This window comes from Anser brachyrhynchus, assembly GCF_964034855.1.
Source record: "Anser brachyrhynchus genome assembly, chromosome: 1".
Lineage (NCBI taxonomy): Eukaryota > Metazoa > Chordata > Aves > Anseriformes > Anatidae > Anser > Anser brachyrhynchus.
The window spans coordinates 19,653,001-19,661,146 of NC_137694.1; the positions used below are offsets into that span (position 1 = coordinate 19,653,001).

The following is an 8,146-nucleotide window of genomic DNA, read 5'->3' on the forward strand; positions in this document are numbered from 1 at the left end:
ATAGGTCCAGCCATTCTTACTTCTCTGTCAGACTGGGGACAATCTGACAAGCTAGCAACAGGGCATATAAACAGTTATTTAGACTGTCTTTTTACAGTAAATTAATTTCAGTTAGAAATGCAGCAATCCTTTTCTTAAGTTATTTTCTTGAATTGACTACTTGTGTACTGTAGTCACTGGCACCTAAATGTATAGAGAGAGCTAGAGCAGAACAAAGCAACGCCCTACCAGTCTATAGAAGCAGATAGTATCAGCTACTGCAGAGGGAGACAGAATTCTTCTAGATGAGCAGTGGTATAATATGAGGGAAGTGGGGAATTCATAACCCTGAAACTTATTCCTTAACAACTTGAGAACTAATAATCTCTGTCAATTTCCTGAGCAGCTACAGAAATTCAGTCATTTTTGTTCCTATAGGATGTGTTACTTAGCTCATTCAAAGTCGGTGGCAAAATTTCCGCCCCTGTAACTGATTCAGAAAAAGTTCTTCATATGTCTAATTGTTTTGTTATTGTAATTATAAGGAGAGAGCCAGAAGACCCTGGCTGGAATTCCATTTCTTCTCTTTATGTTATCTATACACATTGTAGTCCTTCTCACTCTTTTCTGAAGGGAAATATTTCTTCTAGACTATTTTATATTATCCTATGTAAGTTTCCTGTAAAAAAAAAAAAAATATTTTTTTTTCATGTGCCAAATGCTCTAATCATAACAGTGTACTTAAAAGCACATAGATATATTCTGTGTCTAATATGCTTTCTTGAGCTGAATTTATAAAGCTGAATTAAAACTGAGTTAAAATATATGTGGGCTCCTTATGATGATATTTCTTGTCAGTATCTGAATATTCTTCTTTCTTAGCATGTTAATTTTATTATCTCTTTCTCAAATGAACCCCTATCCCAGAACTTTAGGGTGGGATATGATGTATGTACTTTTGGACCTCAGAAATTTATTTTGCCTTAGCTTTTCATCTAAGTTCATATAATAATCAGTTGAGAGAATTAGGCGTATTTAGAGGTTGATTCTTTTTGTCCTAAGATGAAAGGAAGCAATTCCTTATAAACGGTTCCTGTCTTAAACTAAAGCACCTCATAGATATTATGAAATTTAATTATGTGAATTACCCACTGATTTTAGTTAGTAGAAAGTATGGTTAGTTGAAAGGATGAGAAACAGAAATTAAAAAGCTGCTGGCATAATAAGGGACTACATATTTATTTTATGGAGAACAAAACACCAATACAAAAAACAATTAATTTAATAGAAGGAAGATAGGAAGGAAGGAAGGAAGGAAGGAAGGAAGGAGGGAGGACCTCAACAGTGAGGTATAGAATAACACACTTTTGTATTATGTGGAATAGAGTATTCCTTTCATTGTTACCTCGAACTGGAATAAAAGGTAAAAATCAACAGCCACAAAACAATGTCAATTCAGATTACCTTCAGAAATCCTGACTATAAATGTGGGAAAAAAATATGAAACACAACCGAAAAGTATCATTGAAAGCAAACTTATTTTTGACTGTTTGCAGAGTAGCAGAACAAGCATTTTATGAATATGTCAATAACTTGGTTTAGCAATGTCTAACTGTAATAACTAAAGTCTAACAAACAGCACAGAAATAAGGTAAATAAAATGTTGACTCTATGTCACCATGACTTTTTCTGTCATTTCTGTTATTCTTCTTTCCATTGCTGAAATGTGAAGGAGATGTTCTTATGGTAAACACCGATAGTTTTTCATCAATTCTGTGATGCAAGACAACTAGGACTTATGTATCCCTGCTGGAAGATATTATAAAGAGAAAGATTGAAAAAAAAAAAAAAACAAAAAACATATAGCCATGAAATAAAATGAAGGCTACAGTCTATACTAGATATTACTAGAATATAACTTTCCTTTTATGTAGAGGTGTGCAAATTTGAATCATGTAAGTAAGGTTTAAATCATGTAATTAATTGCAACTGTTGTGGTGACAGTCTTAAATTAATTAATTAATTAATTAATTAATTTATTTATTTATTTATTACAGCTGTAGAACTATTTGGCTTGGGTCAATAAGAATAAATCAACAGAATTCCTGTATACTTTCATGAAAATATAACCACACTGCACACACTACTGAGAGTTCCTCCTTTGCCTTTTACCATATTACTTTTGTGTTTGCTTTGCTTAGATAATATACAAAATTTAGAGATACTATGAAGAAGGTTGCATGGAGTCACTTGCCTTCTAACACCTGCTAACTGGATACTTCAGATTGTATGGTCTCTTATGGGAGTTCACCATGCTCTGATGGTCTCTTCTTGAAATGGGTTCAGCGTAGACTTAGGTGGAAATTTGATTGCTATCTCTGCTGTGTCTACAGATTCAGGTATAACTTGTTACCCAAGAAGCAGCAATTATTTTTCAGTAATGGAAAACTGGTATCTTGATAAAGTTTTGAGAGCTGAAATTCACATCCAATTATGAGACACTGAGAAAATCCACAACACCCAGTAGTCTTGTCTACTCTAGAAATGTTCTTCTGTGACTATGATAAACTGGTCAATTTGATCTGAAATACACTGTTATTTTTAACTGTAGGTGGTTTTTTTTGTTGTTGCTGTTGTTGTTTTTTCTTAGTTATAATTCACAATTAGAGTGCTTTTGCAATATTTTAAATAGAACTCCATAGAAATATATCTAAATAATATGGTTTGGTTTTGAAAAAAAGTGAGGATGGTGGTAAATTGAAATATCAGTTTAAACTGTTTTATATGACAAATAAGATCTGAGAACTGTAAAAAGGCATTTTCATATCTTTACCAAAGCTGGGGTTTTGTTTTGATGTTTTACATTTCTTGGAAATTATCTCATGAAACATTGAGTTCATATGTATCAGTAGGAAAATTAATAAGGAAATGTTAAAGGCATAGGGAACATTTATTCAAATAACATAAATATAAGCCACAGAGAACCAGGCACTTACTTCCTATTTATGTGTTCACAAATATTCACCTGAAACACTTTCTTATGGTAACTATTTTTTTTTTCTTTCTTTCTTTTCTTTTCCTATAAAATGTTATTTTTTCTTCAGCAAATTATTGAATTTCTTTCAAAATTAAAGTACTGGTGTTTTCGTGTGCTGTAATTTCTAAACCTTGGAAGAAAAGAAAACCAGACGTTCTCCTCAGTTGAAGACCTTGTTAACAGGTATCCCACAGATTCTATTTAGTCCATTTAATGGCTCTACTGCAAGAATAATTTGTTGATTACCAGGGGTTGGCAATACATGCTGTATCTGATAATGTGATGAATATTGCATTCTAAAGGCTTGATACATCATTGTGTTGTTCTGCTACCATCTGGATGTCTTGCTTCTGTGAAACCTGCAGATAGAAAGCCATGTTTTAAAAGTTCTCAAACTTACTATATTTATCTGTCATGTCCCAGTGAAAAGCTCTGTAAAGCAGAACTTTGTTATAGTTTGAGATTTCTGTGCACCTGTTTTTACGTATTTATAACTTCAGTTAGTCTGATTAAAGCTTTTTTTTTAATATAATTTTAAAATGTTTTAATATGTTGGATAGATAAATGCATAAATATAGGAAGTTGTTCACAATCTCCTTATTTCCTAACTTTCTAATCTATAGGACTCCTAGCAGCTTGTTCATTGTTTTATACAACAGACATTTCTGTATGTGACAAACTAGAGAATAGATGGAATATATGAATAAATAGCTTTTAGAAAACAGTGATCACCATTTCATCCAGAGTATAAGTAGATTCTGAATTTTTGTTTTCACTGCTGAAAAGAAATGCATTAGATCACTGCACCAGCTGGCAGACACAATGCAGATGCCTATGCTGCAAAGGAATAAAATCTAGCCTTTTCTTATTCTGGAAATACAGTAGTGTTCTCATCAGTTACCTGAGGCAGCGACCCAGCATGTGGATTGCTGACTAAGATGGATAAATACTTCACAAATAAAACATTTGCAAAAACAGATACTGTTCATGCAATATCATTTAGAAGTACTGAGATTGCCTATTACCAGCATCTCCTGACATCTTAAACACTTCGGATTTTGTGTGTACTGCAGGTAAGTCATGACTGTCAACCAGGTGATTTACAAGGATGAATGGAAAATTTATGTAAAGAAGATGAGCTGCTCAGCTCTGCCTGCACAGGTACACTTCTATGAGGTGTGTTTGAATTTTCCAAGGCTTAAAGGAGACTTGAACCAAGGTCTTGCTGGAAGATAGTCTAATTAGAGTAGTGTATGAAATATACAAATCATTAACAGTAATTATGATTGAAAAGTGTTAACAAGTCATGTGTAACCATACACACATAAAAAGTGCTCATCTAAATCATTTAGATGGAAATTTAGAATGCTAAACTGATGGCAATTACTCTAGATATCTGTGATCATCTAAGATATCTGTGTACAATCTAATATAGGATTTAGCCAGCTTGCCATTTAAGAAGACGACAACAGTCAGCATTATATTATGATGTTAAGTTTTCCATGTGCATTGAATAGAAGGACTTAGATGTCTTTTGTAGTGCAGTAGATATCACTCCTACTAAGCATCATCAGGTCTATTCATACTCTTCTGTCAGTTTAACTCCCAATTCCTGCCTCCTCCAACCTCCCCCCCAAAAAAAAGCATTAGATGGTTTTGATTTTTTTATTTTCAAAGTTTACTTGAAATATACCCTTTATCAGAAATTATAGAAACATACATGTAAGAACAACAAATGTTTAACCAGAATAATAACTCTTCTACCCTTCAGTGTTGGTCAATACTTCTGTAGTCAAAGGTATCAGCAGTTGTGAAAGACCACTAGCAATAAGTAAATATCTCAAGATTTTGGAACAGATTTCCAGAGTTATATACAGCTGCCTAAAGAAACAGATCAGTGACTAGTACTTTAAGCAAGAATTCCTAAATAAGGTAGGTGACTATTCCAAATGAAATAAACCGAAATACAATTTTGGTTGTTAGTATGCTCTTCAACTTCCTTTAACTGTACTAGTGATTTGTATTGCATGTTGTTTATCTTTTCCCCATTTTTTTCTTATAAAATATTTTTCCCTTAAATAATTATTTTAAAATTACGTATGTAAGGGATCTTCTTATGGAAGTTTTCCAGGCAATGCCTTTTATGTAAGAATTTCTGCAGAAGATAGATTTGTTGTAAGACACAAATAATCAGATTAATCACCATAAAGGGAAATTACATAAAAATGTTACATTCAAATGTCCATTTCAGACTAAAGAAAAGAGGGCTTCTTTTCATTGTTTGTGCTGTGTATTTTTTGTTGTTGTTGTTAGTTGTGGTTTTTTTTTTTAGTTTAGTTTGATGCATGAATATATGAGATATATGTGAACCTAAAGCTGCTACCTATGAAATAATAATAATGCTGTATTTTATTATCTCTGTAGAAACCTGAGTAAGGTAAGAATATTGTTTTATTATTTGTCTTCTGTCTAACATCATAATCAAAATCATAATGTTTTGTGCTACTAACGTAAGTTGGTTTTCTTCTTAGAGCTTAATTTTCAAGTGAAGGAATCAAACAAGGAATAGAATAAGATAATAAATTCAGCATATCAGTAAGATGTAGAAGGAAATGCAAGATGTATTACTTGCCTGCCTATAAATGAGCCTGACTGTGCTGCTTCTATATTTCCCTGAAATCCTTAGAACTAGATGATGGGAGAGCTGTTTGAAGCCAGGTTTCTTGTGACACAATGCACCACTGCAATTAGTTTGTTAAACTGGCTCTGGACAAACATGGTTGAAAAAGCACTCAAGAAAACAAGCTTATTTCAAATTTAAAACAAACAACCAAACAAAACTTCTTAGGACAAGAAACATGTCTGTAACCTACTTATTCTATTTATTTCCTTCCATTCTTCTAGACTTCTCCTATTCATCTGTTGGCCTAGAATCAATAAGTGCAATTCAGTTGACATAGATTTTCCTTTCCTGCTTTCCCTTATTATGATTCTTCAAAAAAAACTAGTCTTGTAGATACAAATATAACATCACTAAAATGCATTACCTTGTGTTGACCCTTCCTCTACAGTCCTACTAACAGGTTTCCTGTCACACACAAATCTCTTGCATTTAAAATAACCCTGGGCAATTCCATAACTAAAGAGACAACTACTTTGCCTTCCTTCCAGAAGTCATCTTTTTGGTTTTCATTTTGTCTTTTTTTTTTATTATTTTTTTTCCCTTTTTAAGCTTAAAATTACTGAAATAATATTTTTACTGTGTGAATAGCTGTTATTGCAACTACTCTCTTGGCTATGTGGGAACTGATATTTAGAAAATCTCAAGAGTAGGTGGTCTGATTTGCTTACAGTTCTCTTGAACATAAATGCGATGACTGCCAAGTTAAATAGTGTGAATATGACACTTAACCATTATTATTCTGTACCTTGTTAGTCATTTATACTATTCATACCATTTAACCTAATCTTATTTATCTTTCCTGCTCCATGTTTAATTGCAAGTAATTTCATAATGTTATGTGGAGCCCTCATCTGACTCTTCAGTTCCCTTGGAAACAAAGGTCAAAAATGCTATGTCTAATTTTCATATCTAATTTCTATTTTAATCCTCTTTTGGCACAGGAATCCATATTACTCTGCTACTTACAAGCAGCAGATGAATAGGATTTGCTCTTACTCATCTCAACAGCTCCCTTCCATGCCAGGCCTGTGAAAGTGAGTGAATAAAAGCTAAGGATCATAATAATCCCTCTTTCTACCACAGTAATATTTTAACAAAGGAAACATCACCTTTGGTATACGCTTGAGGAGTGAAAGTCCAGGTGAGAAAAGCAACAAGTTCCCTGAGAATCAGACAATTAATGTTTTTAATGTTAAGTTTGGAAGGAAGGTTTTATTCAAAAAATAATAATAAAAAGCCCTCACTTAGGCATTTGTGTATATGTATGATGGTACAATCTTTAATTAGATGGCTGAAGGCTATAGAGTGTTGGTTTTTTTTTTGTTGTTTTTTTTTTTGGGGGGGGGTTGGTTGGTTGAGGTATTTTTGTGTTTTTTTTTTTTTGTTTTAGCATTAGAATTTTTCTTCAATACGTAGGATGGATGATGGATTCTTTATGGGTCACAACTAATCAATGTCCTTTTATATCCTCTTAAACTCTTGACTCATTACAGCACAAACTCTGAGTGATACATTGAATACAAATTATGTTCTTTGTGCTGCTCTTCAGGTGCTCTCCTGCTGACCTTTCTCCAGGACCTTTCTCACGATCTTTCTCCAGGCTCTGGGTATCTAATTCTGACTCCGATCTCTTCTCTCTGGTGATCAACGATGGGACTCAGAGGAATTGCATGAAGCTGCATCAGGGGAGGTTCAGGCTGGATATCAGGTAAAGCTTCTCCACTGAGAGGGTGGCTGGGCACTGCAATAGGCTCCCTAGGGAAGTGTTAATGGCAGCAAGCCTGTCAGAGTTCAGGAAGCATTTGTACAGTGCTCTGAGACATACTGTCTGATTTTTGTGTGGTCTATCATGAAGCCAGGAGCTGGACCTGATGATCTTTATAGGGTCCCTTCCAACTCAGGGTATTCTATGATTCTGTACTATGGGAAATAGTGTCAAAAAGCTTTGTTAAAGTTGAGGTAAACAACATTCACTCATTTACCAAGCCTGTCATCTCATTGTAGAAGTCTATCAGGTTGATTAAGCAGGGTTCCCTCTTTGTAAATCCACGCTGACTACACCATTTTCCTTCTTGCTTTTCTTGTGCTTGGAAACATTTTCCAGGATCTGTTGCTCTGTCGCCATCCCAGGGATTGATTTGAGGCTACCTGGCCTGTAGTACCCTGGATTATTTTTCTTGGTCTAACTGAAAATAGGAATGACATCTATTTTTCTTAACTTTTATATCAAGTTCAACACCTCATTTCTGCCATCAAGAGGCCTGAACAAGGGATTGTTCAAATCCAAAATGCTCATCTAAACCACTCAACCCAACAGATAATAGGCAGAATTCCATTACTCAGCATGGGCCCTGCAGAGAAATTAGGAGACTCAAAAATCCTGAGTGCATTCCAGTTCCTTCAGAAGAACATTTGTAGTGGAATATAAGGCCAAAATATATGATCTT

The 8,146-nt window shown here is 34.0% G+C and overlaps 1 long non-coding RNA gene across 2 annotated transcripts; it reads left to right on the forward strand.

Annotated features, from left to right (window-relative positions):
• Positions 1-1,311: 1,311 nt before the first annotated feature.
• Positions 1,312-7,408, forward strand: LOC308181543. 2 transcript variants are annotated; one of them, XR_013941498.1, is made up of 5 exons: positions 1,312-2,378; positions 3,084-3,199; positions 4,788-4,948; positions 6,641-6,840; positions 7,300-7,408. It is a non-coding gene; the product is annotated as an uncharacterized lncRNA (long non-coding RNA). The 2 variants fall into 2 exon arrangements; XR_013941499.1 differs by having other exon boundaries at positions 7,249-7,402.
• The last annotated feature ends 738 nt before the right edge of the window (positions 7,409-8,146 follow it).